Genomic DNA, 23417 nt, shown 5'->3' with positions numbered 1-23417 from the left:
AACCAAAAAGTGCCATTAGAAGCCCTTTGTTGCAGCCAAATTTCCCTCCTGGGCCCCTGAGCTGGCTGCTGACCCTCCCCAATCACATCCCAACTTAACAGACTCTGCAGAGTCCCTGGGGAACAACAGTTAAGATGGGGGAGGGACACTTTGGGGGCCCCTACAGGCTCTGGGGCCCTGGGGCAATTGCCCTTTTTTTTCCTATGGTATCTCCGGCCCTGTTTCCACTGGCTGTGATTTTCTACATTTTGCAAATCGACAGCGATTCGCAAAGCACAAGGACCCAAGCTTTCTAATGTAAATCGTCCGGGAATGTTTCCATTAGTGTGAGGAGATTTTGCATCTCTCAGCTGCGGCACTCTTGGGAAATGGATGCTCGTGGGGTGTCGCCACAGCCCACGTGCGTTAGTATTAGACCCTGCACGGTACTTATCCGTTAGCCGGGCGCATCCTGTAAGTGGCGACAAAACTCCATTAGAGTTACATCTTTCCCTACTATCCATGGCGGCCTGGAGGGAGAATAGTAATTAGCGCCACCTGCCGGATGCGCCCGGCTAACGGATAAGTACCCCCTGCACTTTCTGGCAAGCAGTTGCAACAAGCATTTGCTATGCCATTTTAATTAGTCAATAGACAATTAGGCAGCCAGTATATAGTCAGGTGAACCTGGACAGAGCACACACCACTTTTTTGTTTTTTCTCCATGTGCTGTTTTTTTTCTTATGCCAGTACGATTTATTAGTAATGTTCTTGCTTGGGTGCGTGCATGTGATTTCAATTACACTGATGATTTAATGATTGGTTCACACTTGCGTGCTTTTTACTGGGCTTTGCTGATCGCCGTGGATCAGCAAAGTGCTGCTGCTAATGTATCCCTATGGGATCATTCTCACTGTGCTGCATGCGGTGCTTTGGTGGTCATTGCATTGATTCTCATTCTGTTGAATGGGAATCAAAATGCAAATTGCTGCAAAATCGTGATTTGCATTCTGAGTGTGAACCTGGCCTAACTAGACGGAAGCGATGCGTTCTGTTAAGTAGAGAGGAGGAGGGGTGGCACACGGCAAGGTGGCAGGGGTAAGGAGAACAATAGCCTTTGCCTGCGCTCGGCCAAGATAATCTGCCTTTCTAGATCTTCCAGCTATGCCACAGCAGTTAAAACAATGGCGTAGCAAGAGATAGCGACCGCAGAGGTAGCGACCTGGAGAAGAGGGGCCCTTCTTTAGCTCTTTATTGGTGCTATGCTGGTTACAGTCACCTCTATATGTGCTTAAATCAGTCGTAACCATTAATAGACTGTTTTCCTCTCTACCCTACACCTCTCTGACACTGCAGCTGTCATTGTCAGGATTTTCGTGTCCCATATGAATAGTTTATGGAGTGCTTGAAGGGGCCCAATGTAAAACTCACACTGGCGCCCAGAGCGCCTAAGCTATGCCTCTGGATTAAAAGCTAGTGCAGGGGGGGTCTGGTAAAAATTTGATCTGGGTTAAAGGCTTGCTGGGTTGTGCATGGGGCCTGGCCAGCTCAGTTTCGCTGGTGAAGTCCGTCCTGTCTCTAGGTACGCCCCTGTGTGGTGGGTGTGCTGATAGCTAGCAATATGAGGAACTGGCACACAGAACTTTCTTCAGGTGTATTAGTTCAGTGATTCCTTGTAAATGCTGGAAGCTGAAACTGCAGCAGGGAATTTATGTGATAACTCATCAGTCCACACCTGTTCACAAGTGGACTTTATCTTCCCACGTTGGTAAATACCTAACATCAATGTACAGCAGTTTCCCTGGTGAATGTCTTTACTCGGCAGAATTCTATTCAGCGTTCTATAAAAATGCAGCTGTGGTTCAAAAACCGTTAAAGGGGAACTGAAGTGAGAGTGATATGGTGGTTGCCATATTTATCTCCTTTTTAAACAATACCAGTTGCCCGGCTGTCCTGCTGATCTATTTGGCTACAATAGTGTCTGAATCGCACCAGACGCAAGCATGCAGCTAATCTTGTCAGATCTGGCAATAATGTCAGAAACGCTTGATCTGCTGCATGCTTGTTCAGGGGCTATGGCTAAAAGTATTAGAGGCAGAGGATCAGCAGGATAGCCAGGCAACTGGTATTGCTGAAAGGTAAATAAATATGGCAGCCTCCACCTCTCTGTCACTTCAGTTGTCCTTTAACCTTCCTGGCGGTAAGCCCGAGCTGAGCTCGGGCCGATTTGCATAATTTTTTTTTTGCTGCACGCAGCTAGCACTTTGCTAGCTGCGTGCAGTGCCCGATCGCCGCCGCTACCCGCTGATCCGCCGCTATCCGTCGTGCCGCAGCCGCCCCCCCCCCCAGACCCCGTGCGCTGCCTGGCCAATCAGTGCCAGGCAGCTCTATGGGGTGGATAGGAATCCCCTTTGACGTCACGACGTCGATGACGTCGGTGACGTCATCCCGCCCCGTCGCCATGGTGACGGGGGAAGCCCTCCAGGAGATCCCGTTCTTTGAACGGGATCTCCTGATCGCCGATCGCCGGCGGCGATCGGAGGGGCTGGGGGGATGCCGCTGAGCAGCGGCTATCATGTAGCGAGACTTTGTCTCGCTACATGATAAAAAAAAAAAAAATTAAAAAAAAAAGATTTGCTGCCCCCTGGCGATTTTTTAGCAAACCGCCAGGAGGGTTAAAGAGACTCTGAAGTCTCAAAAAAAAAGTATTTTTATTTAACAAATATGTTTAATATGTTAACGCTAACTAAACCGCCACATTCCTGACGCTATACACTATCTAAATCCCCCCAAACTCCCCGGAGGGCAAACCGGGCAGCGCTTCTGTGAGAGGCAGAGCTATGAGCCGCAGCTCTGCCTCTCAGCGTGTCTGTCAGCCCGGATCGCCGACCTCTCCCCCACCCCTCTCAGTCTTCCTTCACTTAGAGGGGCGGGGGAGAGGCGGAGATCCGCCGCTGACAGGTGCGTGTGAGGCAGGGCTGCAGCCCATAGCTCTGCCTCACATGGAAGCGCTTAGGACAGCAAAATCCACGACCAAGAAAGTCGTGGATTTTGCAGGGGAGAGGGAGGGAGAGTCAGGGGAGATTTAGATAGATTACAGCAGCAGGAATGCGGCGATTTAGTTAGGGCTAATATGTTAAACACATTTGTTAAATAAAAAGATGTTTTTTTTGAGACTTCAGTGTCTCTTTAAAGGGATAATGTAGGGGGTCGGGGGAAAATGAGTTGAACTTACCCAGGGCTTCTGGTCCCCCGCAGACATCCTGTGCCCACGCAGCCACTCACCGATGCTCCGGCCCCGCCTCCGGTTCACTTCTGGAATTTCAGACTTTAAATTGTAAAAACCAATGCGCCTGCGTTGCCATGTCCTCGATCCCGCTGATGTCACCAGGAGCGTACTGCGCAAGCACAGACCATACTGGGCCTGCGCAGTACGCTCCTGGTGACATCAGCGGGATCGAGGACACGGCAACGCAGGCGCAGTGGTTTTCAGACTTTAAAGGGAACCTTAACTGAACGGGGGGTAAAGAGTTTCACTTACCTGGGGCTATTACCAGCCCCCTGCAGCAGTCCTGTGCCCTCTGAGCCGCTCTGGAATCCTCCGGTCCCCCGCTGTCACTTAGTTTCGTTTTTGACGACTCACCAGTCGGCTGTTGCGGACCGTACAAAAATACGTTGCCGCATTCCGCACGCGTAGATATGAGGCAACGCGTATTTTTGTACGCGTTGCGGTCCGCAAGAGCACTAATTGCAGTAGGGAATGCGTCCAATAATACGCATGGTGGCCGGCCGACTGGTGAGTCGTCAAAAACGAAACTAAGTGACAGCGGGGGACCGGAGGATTCCAGAGCGGCTCCAAGGGCACAGGACTGCTGCAGGGGGCTGGTAATAGCCCCAGGTAATTAAAAACTCTTTACCCCCCGTTCAGTTAAGGTTATTATTATTTTTATTATTATTATTATTTAGTATTTATATAGCGCCGACATATTACGCAGCGCAGCGGTTCCCTTTAAAGTCTGAAATTCCAGAAGTGAACCGGAGGCGGGGCCGGAGCATTGGTGAGTGGCTGCGTGGACACAGGATGTCTGCTGGGGACCATTAGAAGCCCTGGGTAAGTTCAACTCATTTTCCCCTGACCCCCCTGCAGTGTTCCTTTAAGTTTCAGGCACAATCTAGAGAGCTGCAGTACACTGTATATACCAGCAGGTGTCACCATCCAGCAGACTGGTCTCTTCATGCATGCTGCGTGTGACACTGCCGTCCTATCATTTCATCACTTCCCAAGAATTCTCAGTATACAAATGTGTCATTCAGTATTGGCAGCTACACTTCTTTATTACAGTTGAACTTGAGGCGGCAGCACCATTGGAGGATAGTCAAACTACTATTATGTGACACATATCTTCAGTGAGATAAGGTTTTACAGAGACCTGCAAGCAACCTGCTGAACTGGTTGTGAAATTGAGGTTCACGTGTGGGATTGGCCCAGAAACAATATCCATCATCACCCATGATTCCTTGTGCTGCTGTTCAGGTGTACATCAACATACAACAACATTGCCCCTTCATACATTCACCTCTGCTCTGTGGGTACCCTTCAGCCAGGGGGCATCACCATCAGGGGGCATACTACAGATACAGTCACCATGACTCCACCCCCCCCCCCCCCCCCCCCCCCGTATCTGCAGGGGCATCAACTCCCCTGTAACTCTTGCAAGTACACACTACGCGCTGATGATAAGAGAACGCTAACACAGGCGTTGGAGAAAAAACTGTTCGCCCACTCTGTTTAAAATATGTAAATCAAATCGCTAGAGGTGGTGTTCCAACATTTTAGCATACCCGTCAGAATAGCATAAAAATGCTACTGAACATGTGCAAAGTCATGTAGGTCATACATTAACCCCATAATGCCCTGAACAGTGGTGCTCACAGCAATGTCACATCTATATTACAGTTCAGATGCCTAAGGCCACATACACACATCAGACCATAGTCTTTTGAAAATGAAAGATCACAGACCAATTTTACCCCCTTCCATGTAGTATGAGAGCCATACCTACACAGTCTATTCTATGGAGCTGAACCCCCCATCAGACAGAAATCTTTGCAAGATGCTGCACACACAGATGCTGTACAGACACAAAAGATCAGTAGCTGCAAAAGATCTGTTCCTGCCAAAGATCCGTTCCTGCAAATTGCAATGATAGTCTATGAGATCTGCAGATCATCATACATACATGATTTAACTGACATTCATCTGCAGATCAGATCCACCAGGATGGATTTTCAGATCTGCGGATGATTGCTTGATCTGCAGATGAATGTCAGTTAAATCATGTGTGTATGAGGATCTGCAGATCTCATAGACTATCATTGCAATTTGCAGGAACGGATCTTTTGCAGGAACAGATCTTTTGCAGATACTGATCTTTTGTGTCTGTACAGCGTCTGTGTGTGCAGCATCTTGCAAAGATTTTTTTCTGATGTGGAGTTCAGCTCCATAGAAAAGACTGTGTAGAGTATGGCTCTCATACTACATGAAGGGTGCTAAGATTGGTCTGTGATCTTTCATTTTCCAAAGACTATAGTCTGATGTGTGTATGAGCCTTAAGGCAGATATAAGCAGAACGGCGCAATTCCAAATTCCACCATACACTATGACAGATAAACATACACCCCACATTTTCTGTGCTTCACTGAGGATATATACATACACAACCAATCACAGAGTCAATGATCAAATAAGGTAGTCCACTTCCAAACTCCACATTAAAAAACTAAATTTTGAGAGAAGCATATACACTTGAGTCTCTATGTTTCACTGGATGAAAAATTTTCATATTCAGCATGTAATTCCTATTTTTCCTTGTCTATGTATAAAGCTTGACCACGTAGATAGAATAAAACACCATCACCACACCCTAAGTCAGCAACTCACCGTGTGGTGCGACCTATGCCGGGTCTAGTCAGGCCTTGGGACTGTTCCCTGGTCGTCCCGCACCCGGTGGCAATGGCTGTAATCTTCCTTAAAGAGAATCTGTATTGTTAAAATCGCACAAAAGTAAACATACCAGTGCGTTAGGGGACATCTCCTATTACCCTCTATCACAATTTCGCCACTCCCCGCCGCATTAAAAGTGGTTAAAAACAGTTTTAAAAAGTTTGTTTATAAACAAACAAAATGGCCACCAAAACAGGAAGTAGGTTGATGTACAGCATGTCCACACATAGAAAATACATCCATACACAAGCAGGCTGTATACAGCCTTCCTTTTGAATCTCAAGAGATCATTTGTGTGTTTCTTTCCCCCCTGAGGGGGGAGTGCATAGCAGAACCACAACACTGAAGAACTTGGCAGCCTTCCAGACACAGGCTGACAAGTCTGACAGGGGAAAGATACATTGATTTATTACAGAGACTGTGATAGTACAAAGTGCTGCAGTAAGCCAGAACACATTAGAATAGCTTTTGGAACTTGTAGGATGATAAAAAACAGGATGCAATTTTTGTTACGGAGTCTCTTTAAGCTTGTATCCTCGTCCCATATAACTCAATAAAAAAAGGGCTCCCAATAGCCATGCTTCTGCCAGCCTCCGGGCTGAGTACAGGGACCGAGCGGCGGTTGGAAGTGGCAATCGCTTCGGGCCGAGTGGACAGCACAGAGCAGATTTAAAATGGATGCTTACTGTGCCCGTTTTGCATCTGCTAAAGTGGGAACTGAACCTTCTGGTCCAGTCGTGTCCTGTCAGTTTTGTATGTGTTTCTTTAAAAAGTGTACATTTCTGGCCCAGTCCTGTTAGTTTTGTATGTGTTTCTATAAAAGGTGTACATTACTAGTCCCGTCCTGTTAGTTTTGTATGTGTTTCTATAAAAGTTGTACATTTCTAGTCCAGTCCTGTTAGTTTTGTATGTGTTTCTATAAAAGGTGTACATTTCTAGTCCAGTCCTGTTAGTTTTGTATGTGTTTCTATAAAAGGTGTACATTTCTGGTCCAGTCCTGTCAGTTTTGTATGTGTTTCTATAAAAGGTGTACATTTCTAGTCCCGTCCTGTCAGTTTTGTATGTGTTTCTATAAAAGGTGTACATTTCTAGTCCAGTCCTGTTAGTTTTGTATGTGTTTCTATAAAAGGTGTACATTTCTAGTCCAGTCCTGTCAGTTTTGTATGTGTTTCTATAAAAGGTGTACATTTCTAGTCCAGTCCTGTTAGTTTTGCATGTGTTTCTATAAAAGGTGTACATTTCTGGTCCAGTCCTGTTAGTTTTGTATGTGTTTCTATAAAAGGTGTACATTTCTAGTCCCGTCCTGTCAGTTTTGTATGTGTTTCTATAAAAGGTGTACATTTCTAGTCCAGTCCTGTTAGTTTTGTATGTGTTTCTATAAAAGGTGTACATTTCTGGCCCAGTCCTGTTAGTTTTGTATGTGTTTCTATAAAAGGTGTACATTTCTGGCCCAGTCCTGTCAGTTTTGTATGTGTTTCTATAAAAGGTGTACATTTCTGGTCTACTCCTGTTAGTTTTGTATGTGTTTCTATAAAAGGTGTACATTTCTAGTCCCGTCCTGTTAGTTTTGTATGTGTTTCTATAAAAGGTGTACATTTCTGGTCCAGTCCTGTCAGTTTTGTATGTGTTTCTATAAAAGGTGTACATTTCTGGCCCAGTCCTGTTAGTTTTGTATGTGTTTCTATAAAAGGTGTACATTTCTGGTCCAGTCCTGTTAGTTTTGTATCAGTTTGGTGTATGTTTCTATGGATGTGTTGACATATAAAAGGTGTACATTTCTAGTCCCGTCCTGTTAGTTTTGTATGTGTTTCTATAAAAGGTGTACATTTCTGGTCCAGTCCTGTCAGTTTTGTATGTGTTTCTATAAAAGGTGTACATTTCTGGCCCAGTCCTGTTAGTTTTGTATGTGTTTCTATAAAAGGTGTACATTTCTGGCCCAGTCCTGTTAGTTTTGTATGTGTTTCTATAAAAGGTGTACATATCTAGTCCCGTCCTGTTAGTTTTGTATGTGTTTCTATAAAAGGTGTACATTTCTGGTCCAGTCCTGTCAGTTTTGTATGTGTTTCTATAAAAGGTGTACATTTCTGGCCCAGTCCTGCTAGTTTTGTATTTGTTTCTATAAAAGGTGTACATTTCTGGCCCAGTCCTGTCAGTTTTGTATGTGTTTCTATAAAAGGTGTACATTTCTAGTCCAGTCCTGTTAGTTTTGCATGTGTTTCTATAAAAGGTGTACATTTCTGGTCCAGTCCTGTTAGTTTTGTATGTGTTTCTATAAAAGGTGTACATTTCTAGTCCCGTCCTGTCAGTTTTGTATGTGTTTCTATAAAAGGTGTACATTTCTAGTCCAGTCCTGTTAGTTTTGTATGTGTTTCTATAAAAGGTGTACATTTCTGGCCCAGTCCTGTTAGTTTTGTATGTGTTTCTATAAAAGGTGTACATTTCTGGTCCAGTCCTGTCAGTTTTGTACGTGTTTCTATAAAAGGTGTACATTTCTGGCCCAGTCCTGTCAGTTTTGTATGTGTTTCTATAAAAGGTGTACATTTCTGGTCTAGTCCTGTTAGTTTTGTATGTGTTTCTATAAAAGGTGTACATTTCTGGTCCAGTCCTGTCAGTTTTGTATGTGTTTCTATAAAAGGTGTACATTTCTGGCCCAGTCCTGTTAGTTTTGTATGTGTTTCTATAAAAGGTGTACATTTCTGGTCCAGTCCTGTTAGTTTTGTATCAGTTTGGTGTATGTTTCTATGGATGTGTTGACATATAAAAGGTGTACATTTCTAGTCCCGTCCTGTTAGTTTTGTATGTGTTTCTATAAAAGGTGTACATTTCTGGTCCAGTCCTGTCAGTTTTGTATGTGTTTCTATAAAAGGTGTACATTTCTGGCCCAGTCCTGTTAGTTTTGTATGTGTTTCTATAAAAGGTGTACATTTCTGGCCCAGTCCTGTTAGTTTTGTATGTGTTTCTATAAAAGGTGTACATATCTAGTCCCGTCCTGTTAGTTTTGTATGTGTTTCTATAAAAGGTGTACATTTCTGGTCCAGTCCTGTCAGTTTTGTATGTGTTTCTATAAAAGGTGTACATTTCTGGCCCAGTCCTGCTAGTTTTGTATTTGTTTCTATAAAAGGTGTACATTTCTGGCCCAGTCCTGTCAGTTTTGTATGTGTTTCTATAAAAGGTGTACATTTCTAGTCCAGTCCTGTTAGTTTTGCATGTGTTTCTATAAAAGGTGTACATTTCTGGTCCAGTCCTGTTAGTTTTATATGTGTTTCTATAAAAGGTGTACATTTCTAGTCCCGTCCTGTCAGTTTTGTATGTGTTTCTATAAAAGGTGTACATTTCTAGTCCAGTCCTGTTAGTTTTGTATGTGTTTCTATAAAAGGTGTACATTTCTGGCCCAGTCCTGTTAGTTTTGTATGTGTTTCTATAAAAGGTGTACATTTCTGGTCCAGTCCTGTCAGTTTTGTACGTGTTTCTATAAAAGGTGTACATTTCTGGCCCAGTCCTGTCAGTTTTGTATGTGTTTCTATAAAAGGTGTACATTTCTGGTCTAGTCCTGTTAGTTTTGTATGTGTTTCTATAAAAGGTGTACATTTCTGGTCCAGTCCTGTCAGTTTTGTATGTGTTTCTATAAAAGGTGTACATTTCTGGCCCAGTCCTGTTAGTTTTGTATGTGTTTCTATAAAAGGTGTACATTTCTGGTCCAGTCCTGTTAGTTTTGTATCAGTTTGGTGTATGTTTCTATGGATGTGTTGACATATAAAAGGTGTACATTTCTAGTCCCGTCCTGTTAGTTTTGTATGTGTTTCTATAAAAGGTGTACATTTCTGGTCCAGTCCTGTCAGTTTTGTATGTGTTTCTATAAAAGGTGTACATTTCTGGCCCAGTCCTGTTAGTTTTGTATGTGTTTCTATAAAAGGTGTACATTTCTGGCCCAGTCCTGTTAGTTTTGTATGTGTTTCTATAAAAGGTGTACATATCTAGTCCCGTCCTGTTAGTTTTGTATGTGTTTCTATAAAAGGTGTACATTTCTGGCCCAGTCCTGTTAGTTTTGTATGTGTTTCTATAAAAGGTGTACATATCTAGTCCCGTCCTGTTAGTTTTGTATGTGTTTCTATAAAAGGTGTACATTTCTGGTCCAGTCCTGTCAGTTTTGTATGTGTTTCTATAAAAGGTGTACATTTCTGGCCCAGTCCTGCTAGTTTTGTATTTGTTTCTATAAAAGGTGTACATTTCTGGCCCAGTCCTGTTAGTTTTGTATGTGTTTCTATAAAAGGTGTACATTTCTGGCCCAGTCCTGCTAGTTTTGTATTTGTTTCTATAAAAGGTGTACATTTCTGGCCCAGTCCTGTTAGTTTTGTATGTGTTTCTATAAAAGGTGTACATTTCTGGTCCAGTCCTGTTAGTTTTGTATGTGTTTCTATAAATGGTGTACATTTCTGGCCCAGTCCTGTTAGTTTTGTATGTGTTTCTATAAAATGTGTACATTTCTGGCCCAGTCCTGTTAATTTTGTATGTGTTTCTATAAAAGGTGTACATTTCTGGTCCAGTCCTGTCAGTTTTGTATGTGTTTCTATAAAAGGTGTACATTTCTGGCCCAGTCCTGTTAGTTTTGCATGTGTTTCTATAAAAGGTGTACATTTCTGGCCCAGTCCTGTTAGTTTTGTATGTGTTTCTATAAAAGGTGTACATTTCTGGCCCAGTCCTGTTAGTTTTGTATGTGTTTCTATAAAAGGTGTACATTTCTGGTCCAGTCCTGTTAGTTTTGTATGTGTTCCTATAAAAGGTGTACATTTCTGGCCCAGTCCTGTTAGTTTTGTATGTGTTTCTATAAAAGGTGTACATTTCTGGCCCAGTCCTGTTAGTTTTGTATGTGTTTCTATAAAGGTTGTACATTTCTGGTGAAGTCCTGTTAGTTTTGTATGTGTTTCTATAAAAAGTGTACATTTCTAGTCCCGTCCTGTCAGTTTTGTATGTGTTTCTATAAAAGGAGTACATTTCTGGCCCAGTCCTGTTAGTTTTGTATGTGTTTCTATAAAAGGTGTACATTTCTGGTCCAGTCCTGTTAGTTTTGTATGTGTTTCTATAAAAGGTGTACATTTCTAGTCCCGTCCTGTCAGTTTTGTATGTGTTTCTATAAAAGGTGTACATTTCTAGTCCCGTCCTGTTAGTTTTGTATGTGTTTCTATAAAAGGTGTACATTTCTGGTCCAGTCCTGTCAGTTTTGTATGTGTTTCTATAAAAGGTGTACATTTCTGGCCCAGTCCTGTTAGTTTTGTATGTGTTTCTATAAAAGGTGTACATTTCTGGTCCAGTCCTGTTAGTTTTGTATCAGTTTGGTGTATGTTTCTATGGATGTGTTGACATATAAAAGGTGTACATTTCTGGCCCAGTCCTGTTAGTTTTGTATGTGTTTCTATAAAAGGTGTACATTTCTGGTCCAGTCCTGTCAGTTTTGTATGTGTTTCTATAAAAGGTGTACATTTCTGGCCCAGTCCTGTTAGTTTTGTATGTGTTTCTATAAAAGGTGTACATTTCTGGCCCAGTCCTGTTAGTTTTGTATGTGTTTCTATAAAAGGTGTGCATATCTAGTCCCGTCCTGTTAGTTTTGTATGTGTTTCTATAAAAGGTGTACATTTCTGGTCCAGTCCTGTCAGTTTTGTATGTGTTTCTATAAAAGGTGTACATTTCTGGCCCAGTCCTGCTAGTTTTGTATTTGTTTCTATAAAAGGTGTACATTTCTGGCCCAGTCATGTTAGTTTTGTATGTGTTTCTATAAAAGGTGTACATTTCTGGCCCAGTCCTGCTAGTTTTGTATTTGTTTCTATAAAAGGTGTACATTTCTGGCCCAGTCCTGTTAGTTTTGTATGTGTTTCTATAAAAGGTGTACATTTCTGGTCCAGTCCTGTTAGTTTTGTATGTGTTTCTATAAATGGTGTACATTTCTGGCCCAGTCCTGTTAGTTTTGTATGTGTTTCTATAAAAGGTGTACATTTCTGGCCCAGTCCTGTTAATTTTGTATGTGTTTCTATAAAAGGTGTACATTTCTGGCCCAGTCCTGTTAGTTTTGTATGTGTTTCTATAAAAGGTGTACATTTCTGGTCCAGTCCTGTCAGTTTTGTATGTGTTTCTATAAAAGGTGTACATTTCTGGCCCAGTCCTGTTAGTTTTGTATGTGTTTCTATAAAAGGTGTACATTTCTGGCCCAGTCCTGTTAGTTTTGTATGTGTTTCTATAAAAGGTGTACATTTCTGGCCCAGTCCTGTTAGTTTTGTATGTGTTTCTATAAAAGGTGTACATTTCTGGCCCAGTCCTGTTAGTTTTGTATGTGTTTCTATAAAAGGTGTACATTTCTGGTCCAGTCCTGTTAGTTTTGTATGTGTTCCTATAAAAGGTGTACATTTCTGGCCCAGTCCTGTTAGTTTTGTATGTGTTTCTATAAAAGGTGTACATTTCTGGCCCAGTCCTGTTAGTTTTGTATGTGTTTCTATAAAAGGTGTACATTTCTGGTCAAGTCCTGTTAATTTTGTATGTGTTTCTATAAAAGGTGTACATTTCTAGTCCCGTCCTGTCAGTTTTGTATGTGTTTCTATAAAAGGAGTACATTTCTGGCCCAGTCCTGTTAGTTTTGTATGTGTTTCTATAAAAGGTGTACATTTCTGGTCCAGTCCTGTTAGTTTTGTATGTGTTTCTATAAAAGGTGTACATTTCTGGCCCAGTCCTGTTAGTTTTGTATGTGTTTCTATAAAAGGTGTACATTTCTGGCCCAGTCCTGTTAATTTTGTATGTGTTTCTATAAAAGGTGTACATTTCTGGCCCAGTCCTGTTAGTTTTGTATGTGTTTCTATAAAAGGTGTACATTTCTAGTCCCGTCCTGTCAGTTTTGTATCAGTTTGGTGTATGTCTCTATGGATGTGTTCACACATAAAAGGTGTACATTTCCGGTCCAGGTAAAACAGATAGAAAACAGATGCAACAGACAGGACAGGATCGGACAGGAAACGTGCAGATTTATGTGTGAACCAAGCCTAACAGTTCAACCAGCAAGACCCCCTTCCATAGTGAACACAACAAAACCCCACCTGCCATTCCCGCCCCTCCTCCCCCCCGACACACGCGCACATTTTCCCCAATAACAGTGCACTCGCCATATCCCGCCATTCACAGTGGATCACTATGACCCCCTTCTCATCACCTGTAACATTTTTTTCCACATTCACAACATTTTTCACGCATGCGGTAATAGTTTAGAAATTTACTGAAAAACTGTGTGACAATTCACTTAGAACTGTGTAAAAAGTAAAAGTCTAAACAGCTGTGGAGTAGGACTCTGTGTTCTGCTACAGTGATGTTTTCCCACGTCTGGCCTGAGTTGTGATGATTCTCCGTTTATCAGTGGTCTGCCTAAAACATGAGCCGGTTCTGTGCTAGTTGCTGGTTCTGTCTTGTGACAGAGTACAAGAGTGAAAGGCATCCTATGCATCCCTTTAGGTCTGTATGCCACCTCTAGTCCCGCTTATTGTCTGCATTATTTTGTTTCTGTTCACGTCTAAAGGGTTACAGGGGAACCGCTATGTGCCCTGCTCCTGCATCTCCTATTTTGTTTACTTTGATGTCCCGCCTGGATGTACATTGGTACTAATAGACTGAGGAGTTAGATAGGGTGGCCTCTCCCATTAGCTTGCTCCTTTAACTTAGAGTAAAATACAGACGATCTCATTTGTGTTACCGAATACTCTAATGCAGAGGGACCCACACTTTTTCAGCTTGTGAGCTACTTTCAAAAATTAGCAAGTCAAAATTATCTACCTATGTACAATTTCAGGGGCACTCTTGTATATACAGAATGGAAAATGTAGTGGGGTCGGGATCTACCATGAAGCCCTTCGCGATCTACCTACTGGACACCCCTGCTCTAATGTAATCTTTTTCAATTTACATTTATTGAGGTATTTACCGCACAAGTCAGTAATTTACCTCACTAGTCGGTAATTTGAATTAACATTTGCCAAGATGTTTGGTAAAATCAGCTGTTTTCTGAATTGACTGAATTGAGCCCAATGTGTATTTAGATCATTTGTCATTAGATCATTAGATCAATAAGGCTGAATAGATTAAGCACCAATGATGAGAGTGTGAGTGAAATGAGAGAGTGATACAGGATTTTGGGGAAGAGGACAGTGAACCATGCTGTACAGAAGCTTGGCTAAGCTCTTCTGGGGTCTCCTAAATGCAATATGGACCAACAAAAATACTGTATTTTCTTTATGTAGAGGAGAAGGGTGCAAAGGTAGAAATGTTTGGGAAACTGTATGGACATTTACGGCCCCTTTTACACTAGCAGGGTAAACCTGCGTCGTGTTACCCTATTGTGGCCCAGAAGGCTACAAAAGCAATGAAAGTCTAGGGAGACTTTCACACTAATTGCATTCCACTGTGGTGCGCCTTAAGTATCCGAGCCAATGCAAGGGCAACAGCGTGTTACTGAAAGCACCGCGCTTTAACACATGGTGTTTGGGGTAATGTAAGTGTATGGGCAACGCACATTGTGTAAACGACGGAACACCTTGTGGCGCTCATTCGTAGACCGATGGGAATCCAGTGACGTACATCTTGCCCAGCAGGGAGTACGATGCTGAGCGGGGGGCAGCGCTATGCATATGACCCTGTCGGTACACTCTGCTGCAGGATCATATGTTTATCATTTCTTGCTTTGCAAGGGGATGCATCCCCTATGCTACACAAAAATAGATGTAAAGCCAGTCTTAAAGAACAACTATCAAAGAGAATGTTTTTCTGTAAACCCCACATACCTATAGAGCTTTTAGCCATCAACACTAGAAAGATTTTCAGAGGTCTCTCAGCACAGCCTGTGTGAAAAGAATGCCTTGTTTACCAGCTGTTTGTAACAATTTTGTGTCGGCATCGGGGGACAGGCAGGCAGAGCTGAACTGTAACCTGGCTGTAAACTGTATACTTTAGACTGTGTGGCAGAGAGAGAGAGAGAGAGACAGGAGCACAGAGACAGAGCTGTAACTGATGATTATTTACACACATTTGAAGCTATATTTCTGCTTTCTATCATTCTGAACAGATTCCAGTCTCAGGATTACTGCTAGTAAAGATTGTTTCTGTACGCTGGATGTGCTGGAAACAATCCTCCAAAGTAATGCTTACAGTGAAAACTGTTCTCTGTAAATGTCATTTTCTTCACATAAAACATGAACAGATAAAGAAAAAACCTTTGTATTGCTATTTGCTAGTAATTACTGGAAATTTACATGGCATTTAAAATTTTATTTAACTTTAATAGTTGTCCTTTAATGATCCTCATTAGCATAATTTACAAAAGTATACATTTTATTTGGCTAAAGTGTTTGTTTATAAAAAATCTAATCAAATTCTTACCCTTCTCCAGCTTCTAACTTCTGTTCTGTGTCACAAAGGCAGAAAGTACTTGGGAGAAAAAAAAAATATTTTAACACTAAATAATAATGACTTAGTAAAGTTAACATAAATAGAAACTTTACTGAATATAACATAATTAATAAAACTATGTTTTTTACAATATTCCTTTATAAATTATTTAGCCAGTGTTTGCGCAGTGTAAAAATCTTTCCTCACCTTGATTTACATTGTTAAATTTATCACATATGGCAACATCTTTAGTGCTGGCGTGTGCATCACTGAGGAATGTTTGTGGAAATAAACTTATGCTGCGCCACCACTTGTACATATAAATGTATGTGTGCTCTAACACCTAGTTTTAACTTATTAATAATCTTTTTCACTTGTTTATGCTGTCTAGTAAACCCAAACTGTACTGCATATTCCTGATTTCCTGATGGGGCATGGTTGGCACCATTTACAAGGGCTCCTCTGTCCATCTGACCAACTAGATACTGGGCATATGTCATTTTATTGTTATTGATATCATTGTAATGGTGCATGACATCGGTGAGTCTGCAGGGAGCGCTGTGGGTCACGTGGGGGATGACGCTGAGTGGGAGGGTTCATAATGCGGCTGGCGTACTGGCAACGCTTGCCCCTGATGAGTCTGGTTGATGACGAAACATGCAGGGCGGAGCCAGCGTGCTGGGCCGGGCAAGCAGGACCCCGCGAACGGTAACTGCAGTGATAGCACCAGGCGGAGGAGACGCACCACTGTGATATGCCAAACTGCTATTTGGATCTTGTAAGTGGCTGGAGTGCGCGAGAAGCGCGGTTGTGATTTTATTGATCTGACATATTACGCAAATGAGCTTTTATGTGTTTTATTGAGGAATAAAAGGCAGATTTTAAAGTCTTTGCTGATTGGGTATGAGTCACTGATGACCGAGTGAAACATACAGCTTATGCGAGACCCCCACCTGAGAGAGAGGTGGTTTGCATCTGGTGAGCCTCTCTGTTTGCGGGGTGGTGGGAACCCGTTTTAGCACCGTGGGAAGGGGGAGGGGGGTAAGAGCATCATACACAGATTCTCAGCACAGGCAGCCCTGAGCTTATTTATTCCATGAGCTCAGTAGGCGTTCACTGCCAGGCAAGAGTTTTGTGGCTCTAATTAGTTATCAGTTAAAGTTGCCCATACACTTATTGATTTTGCTGGAGATCAATCCATCACCATGGCCACCCAATCATAGTTTTGATAAATATCTAGCCAAAATCTATCAAAATGATTGGTCCGGCGGTATGGAAGTTCAAAAGAATTGGCCTATTCGCTCACAAGGGACAGGCCTTGTAGGTCTACCTCCAATTAATATTGCTCCCCAGGGCAGCAGTGGAGTGCAGTCACAACTCGCTTGTCTGGCCGAATCGCTCCCTCCAGTGTGTCATCATCTCCTCCTCAATGCCTATTCTATGTGACATGGCAGCATATACATACTCGCGTGCTTTCGGGTCATGGAGAATAGGCATCAGGGAGATGGAAGAACACAGAATAGAGCACACCGGCTGGACAAGTGAGTGGTAACTGCGCTCCGCTGCTGCTGCTCTGCAGGGGCCTCAGGGGAGCAATATTTATGGGAGGGAGACCTGGGGAGGGGAGGCCGTCACCCGGGGGAAACAAAAAGGGAGATGCGGTCCTATAGATTTTTAATAGATTTTAGGTACTTATCCGTTAGCCAGGCGCATCTTGCAGGTGGCGCTGTTGTAGCTAATTTCATTCATACTTAGTTCACGTAGTACTGTGTGAATGGAACCGCCGCAGGTGGCGCTAATTACATTTATACGGAACGTAACAATACAGTGTTAATGGCAACTAATACATTGTATTTGAAGTGGCCGGAACTGTCACTTAACCACCCTGGCGTTCTGATTAAATCGCCAGGGTGGCTGCGGGAGGGTTTTTTTTAAATAAAAAAAAAACTATTTCATGCAGCCAACTGAAAGTTGGCTGCATGAAATCCCACTAGAGGGCGCTCCGGAGGCGTTCTTCCGATCGCCTCCGGCGGCCAGAAGTAACACGGAAGGCCGCAATAAGCGGCCTTCCGTGTTTCGCTTACCTCGTCGCCATGGCGACGAGCGGAGTGACGTCATGGACGTCAGCCGACGTCCTGACGTCAGCCGCCTCCGATCCAGCCCTTAGCGCTGGCCGGAACTGTTTGTTCCGGCTACGCTGGGCTCGGGCGGCTGGGGGGACCCTCTTTCGCCGCTGCACGCGGCGGATCGCCGCGCTGCAGCGGCGATCAGGCAGCACACGCGGCTGGAAAAGTGCCGGCTGCGTGTGCTGCTTTTTATTTCATTAAAATCGGCCCAGCAGGGCCTGAGCGGCAGCCTCTGGCGGTGTTGGACGAGCTGAGCTCGTCCAGACCGCTCAGCAGGTTAATGGAATTAAAATGAAGGCGGCGGCAATGTAACAGATGAAGCCGCCGCCTTCGTCTGTTGTTCTTCTCCCCCTTTGCCCTCTCGCTTCTATACACTGCCAGCTGGGGGGGGGGCACGCGTGTCCCCCCCACAGTCGTTCGTCGCAAGCAAACAAGCCGGATTCCCTGCCGCGACGAACGACTCTGGGGGGGCACGCATGTCCCCGCAGGCTGCCAGCATTGTGTAGAAGCGAGAGGGCAAAGGGGGAGAAGAGCAACAGACAAAGGCAGCGGCTTCATCTGTTACATTGCCGCCGCCTTCATTTTAATTCCATTAAGTGACAGTTCCGACCACTTCAAATACAATGGGCCTGATTCACAAAGCGGTGATAACTCAGTTATCACGCCTAAAAGACTTTAGATGTGATAACCTTTGCACCGCTTTGTGCTCTTTATTGCACGCAAAGTCCCGCGCGCGCAAAGATTGCGCGCGCAAAACTCCCATAGGGTTTAATGGGCGCATTGTGCGCCCTGCACCGTGCGATTGCGCACGCAAAAGTTTGCGCGCGGAAAATTCGTGCGAGTTTCTTCTTATCATGCCTAAACTGAGTTTAGGCATGATAAAGGGCTTTTCACTGGCGTGCAAACACTTAGCACCGCTTTGTGAATCAGGCCCAATGTATTAGTTGCCATTAACACTGTATTGTTACGTTACGTATAAATGTAATTAGCGCCACCTGCGGCGGTTCCATTCACACGGTTCCATTCACACAGTACTACGTGAACTAAGTATGAATGAAATTAGCTACAACAGCGCCACGGGTTACGGATAAGTACCAGATTTTATGCTGAAATTCATTAAAAATCTATACGCAGTCGGTGTCAGTAATAGATCTCTCTCTGATCAGATTTCAGGTGGCCATCATTTAATGTATGGCAGCCTTTATGCTATAGTCCAGCTAGAGAGAAACAGTCATTTGCACACCTGAATTCTTAACCTTTACTGTAAGGAAAAAAATGGAACACAGCCTAGTTCTGTGCAGGAATTGTCCTGTACACACACACGTTTATCTCATGGAGTCACAAGTTTAAATACTGTACTCTGGCAATCTGATTAGCTTTTTGGTGTGATTCCCCCTATTTTCTGGGGGCCTATTTGTAGCTGTGACGTTTCTGCACTGAAAAAATAAGATACCATTATTTTGCTGGTAGTCGTAAAGATGCACTGATGTCTTCATTGTGCTGTTTATGATCTTCGCCCTGTCCCGGGAGACTTTCCAGACCACACAGCAGAAGAGCTGGCTCAAGAGACCGCACGGTACTCTTATGTTTCATATTGACTTCAAGTACTATCTTCTAATCTATAGGACAAATCAACTGCATTTCCTGCAGTACATGCTGGAGTGCAGCCCAGACACCTGCTCTGCTGACTATACCACTCATGACTGCTCACAGAAACAAGCCAGTCATTCCAGTCTTTGCACTTCTTCAGCTGCTAACGTGATGCAACCGGATTTAATTATAATTTAGATGCCTGTGACAGCTCACCTGGAAACCAGGTCACTTAATGAGCTGAGCAGGAAGAGACTATCTAGAGCTCTTCAGCTGCTGCTAAACTACACACCCCACAATTCTCCTGCGTGCCCTGTGGGATTCTGGGAGTTGCATATCTGAAACATCTGGAGTGCCAAAGCCTTTCCTTCCTACATGAGTTCCAGAGTTTAGAAGGGTCGATGAACGGGATTACACAAACCACCTGTAAGTTTTCCAGCAATTGTGTAAGCCTGTTGTGCCTGCTGGGTGGTTACTGTGTGATGCTGGTAAATAGCTTGCTTTCGTTTCGGGGGATGAAGAAATGTGATCATCTGATTCTTTGAGTGACAGGGGTGCAGTAGATAAGAATCCTCCAATCACAGAAGAAATAAGCAAATACAGTATTTCCTCTGTTACATTGTACAATTTTTGTGATTGTTTTGCATATTAAAGTAGTAAACTTCAAGGCACCTGGCCAAGTGTACAATATTAGAAGTTTATCATATCAGAATTCATCATACGTTGTGTATTCATACAGGCACATGGTGAGGACTTAGGCACTGAGTTTACTATAGTCAGAAATTCACTACATCAGAGCTTACTATAACAAGATTCATACATAACCATAAACACGGTTCAGCCACAGCATTAAAACCACCATAAGTGGAGCGAATAACATTGGTTATCTTGTCAAAAGGTCATGGATAGGTCAGTGGTATTAGGCACCAGGTAAATTGTCCGTTCATGAAGGTTGTGTTTTGGAAGCAAGTGAAATTGGAAAGTTTAATAATCTGGGACACTTTGACAAGGGCCAGATTGTGATGGCTTGACGACAGAGCAGTGTCAGAGCATCTCCAAGACCTCAGGTCTTGTGGGTTGTCCCCAGTGTGCAGACCTACGTTTTGGTGACTGTTGATGCCAGATTCAATGGTTTTGGTGTTTTTGCAACTGCTGATCTCCTGGAATTCCCCTACACAACATTCTCTAGAGTTTACTTAGAATGGTGGGAAACATGAAAAAATACCTTGTTGAAGAGAGAGGTTTAAGGAGATTGGCTATACTAGTTCAAGCTAACATGCCTTTCCCTGGATCACCTGGGATATGTGAGGGTGCATGACTATGATGTTTGTGTGTGTGTGTGTGTATATATATATATATATATATATATATATATATATATATACACATACAGTATATATATTGTTACAGCCAAAGTGGGTATTGGCCGTCCATTTCTCAAAATGGCCAGTTTAGTAGCAACATCAAGGAAAGGTGGGGGGAAAGGCTGCGCATCCCTAACCACATGCTGCAATTGAATGGTTAATCGCATAGGCATACACCGCCTCTGCCAGACTGAAAAATGCATGCCCTGCATCCAAGACAAGTGCTAACATTTATTAAACTAGGAGGTACTTTAGCTTCCAATATGGTTTGCATGCAAAGTATATTATACTAGACACTTGCGCCACGGTGAGGCAGACCTCCGGGCAAGTGACCTAGCCTAAATTTAAAACCTCAGGAGCAGCTAAGCAGAAAAAAATGTGTAACTTACATTTGGTAGAACAGCGAGGGCGTTCCCCTCGCTGTTCTACCAAATGTAAGTTACACATTTTTTTCTGCTTAGCTGCTCCTGAGGTTTTAAATTTAGGCTAGGTCACTTGCCCGGAGGTCTGCCTCACCGTGGCGCAAGTGTCTAGTATAATATACTTTGCATGCAAACCATATTGGAAGCTGAAGTACCTCCTAGTTTAATAAATGTTAGCACTTGTCTTGGATGCAGGGCATGCATTTTTCAGTCTGGCAGAGGCGGTGTATGCCTATGCGATTAACCATTCAATTGCAGCATGTGTTTAGGGATGCGCAGCCTTTCCCCCCACCTTTCCTTAACTTTGTAACTATGTAACTGTCAGGTTAGCTGCTCCCAGCCCCTCCTCCTGAGTTTCCTGTTTGCATGATAAGTAGTAGCAGATTTGCATGTGATTTGCATCTGAATAGAATGCGAAGTGTGTGGAGAGTCTATATAGGTGCTACACACTGAGCTGGTGGTCATTTCAGATGCAGCCTTAGTGGTATGCGCTGGCGTTCCCCTCGCTGTTCTACCAAATGTAAGTTACACATTTTTTTCTGCTTAGCTGCTCCTGAGGTTTTAAATTTAGGCTAGGTCACTTGCCCGGAGGTCTGCCTCACCGTGGCGCAAGTGTCTAGTATAATATACTTTGCATGCAAACCATATTGGAAGCTAAAGTACCTCCTAGTTTAATAAATGTTAGCACTTGTCTTGGATGCAGGGCATGCATTTTTCAGTCTGGCAGAGGCGGTGTATGCCTATGCGATTAACCATTCAATTGCAGCATGTGTTTAGGGATGCGCAGCCTTTCCCCCCACCTTTCCTTAACTTTGTAACTATGTAACTGTCAGGTTAGCTGCTCCCAGCCCCTCCTCCTGAGTTTCCTGTTTGCATGATAAGTAGTAGCAGATTTGCATGTGATTTGCATCTGAATAGAATGCGAAGTGTGTGGAGAGTCTATATAGGTGCTACACACTGAGCTGGTGGTCATTTCAGATGCAACCTTAGTGGTATGCGCTGGCGTTCCCCTCGCTGTTAGTAGCAACATCACCTGCCAAATTAGTAGCAACATCACATTGTCCGGCCAATGTGAAATATGGCTTTCCTGTCATTTCACTGTTTGCCTGGTGTTCTGTCACTTTCTTAGACATGACAGAACCTGAAGAGGTGGAAAAGTTAGGGTTAGGCAGAGTAGAGGGGGAGGTTAGTGCTAGGCAGAGGATAGAGGTGACAGTTAGTGATGCTTTTATTTGTTTGTCACATCACCAGCCAAGGTACGATGTATTCTCTTACATCTGATTTCTACTGGGACATACGTGCATTAAAATTGGCACCAACAAGATGGACCCAACCTGCCTTGTGTTAGCAGTCATAGCGTGTATTTACAACTGAGAAATATGCAGTAACTGGGTGATACTAACATGGGCCAGAATCCCGAAGGAATTTTCCCAGCATCTTGTGAAGTCAACACCATGACTCCGCTTGCCCTCAAAGCAAGGGGCCTCCCTTTGCTTCGAGGGCAAGGGGAGGCCCTAGCAAATGTATAGCAACAACATTGTTCCTGATAATTAAGATGCCAGTGGCTGTAAAATCTCTTCTAGTGCTTTGGCTCTCATGCAGGGAATTGCCTTGTGGTGAAATTTATGAAAAACTGCGCCCACTGTATCTCACATCAACCCACCAGTTTTTCAATGTCCGCATAAACACATAGAGTCTTCGCTATCAAAAAAATCCACAGTCTAAGTCAATCAATATTATGTATGACAGCGCTCCTCTTCTACCTTCCATATACCTGCAAGATCAAAAGCTGAACATAGTGCATTACTGTCATAAGATTAAACAACTCGTGTGCTCCCAGTGTTCAAACGTGCATTCACCCGTGCTGCACTGCAATTGTGTAGATCTTCCACACCACCCCTCTGGGGTATACGCTCACCAGATATATGTTGTTTATGAGCCAACACGATCTCAATAAAGAACCAGCCACTTGTCGTTTAACTTCCAACTTCATTCAGTTTTAAACCAATCCTCATAAAAAATGTATAAAAACAAACATGGCATAAAACCTTTTTAAAACAGCAATAACCTGCGCTCAATGCGCACTCACGTAATTCCGTAGAATAACATGCATCTCAGGCTCACTGGTCCAGCGGTATATGCCCTCTCCGCGGATTCGGCGTCCCGTACCCGCTATGGCTTCTCCGCGTCTCTGTTAAGTTTAGATAGTTCCGGCGATGTGATTGCCTGCTCCTTGTGACGGAGCCAGGAGCGTCTGACGTCACAAGGAGCAGGCAATCACATCGCCGGAACTATCTAAACTTAACAGAGACGCGGAGAAGCCATAGCGGGTACGGGACGCCGAATCCGCGGAGAGGGCATATACCGCTGGACCAGTGAGCCTGAGATGCATGTTATTCTACGGAATTACGTGAGTGCGCATTGAGCGCAGGTTATTGCTGTTTTAAAAAGGTTTTATGCCATGTTTGTTTTTATACATTTTTTATGAGGATTGGATTAAAACTGAATGAAGTTGGAAGTT

The 23417-nt window shown here is 43.5% G+C and overlaps 2 protein-coding genes across 7 annotated transcripts in view; one reads left to right on the top strand and one right to left on the bottom strand.

The window, feature by feature from the left end:
- Positions 1-23417, top strand: part of LOC137541486 (phosphatidate phosphatase LPIN3-like) — a 138263-nt gene that overhangs the window by 29351 nt on the left and 85495 nt on the right. The window contains exon 1 of one of the 4 annotated variants that reach the window (XM_068262793.1): positions 19380-19536. The exons of the other annotated variants lie outside the window; for them this stretch is intronic. The gene's annotated coding sequence lies outside the window, so the exon portion shown is untranslated. Of the gene's footprint in view, positions 1-19379; positions 19537-23417 lie in introns of those variants that run through there. 4 annotated transcript variants of the gene reach the window in all.
- LOC137541488 (myosin regulatory light chain 2, smooth muscle major isoform) overlaps positions 1-23417 on the bottom strand; it is a 183536-nt gene that overhangs the window by 78685 nt on the left and 81434 nt on the right. For 2 of the 3 annotated variants that reach the window (XM_068262798.1, XM_068262797.1), the window contains exon 2: positions 15386-15433. The exons of the other annotated variant lie outside the window; for it this stretch is intronic. The gene's annotated coding sequence lies outside the window, so the exon portion shown is untranslated. The remainder of the gene's footprint in view (positions 1-15385; positions 15434-23417) is intronic. 3 annotated transcript variants of the gene reach the window in all.

The sequence above is a fragment of the Hyperolius riggenbachi genome, chromosome 12 (genome assembly GCF_040937935.1).
Source record: "Hyperolius riggenbachi isolate aHypRig1 chromosome 12, aHypRig1.pri, whole genome shotgun sequence".
Classification (NCBI taxonomy): Eukaryota; Metazoa; Chordata; class Amphibia; order Anura; family Hyperoliidae; genus Hyperolius; species Hyperolius riggenbachi.
The sequence above is the reverse complement of the archived record's forward strand: the minus strand, read 5'-3'. Positions and strand labels throughout refer to the sequence as shown.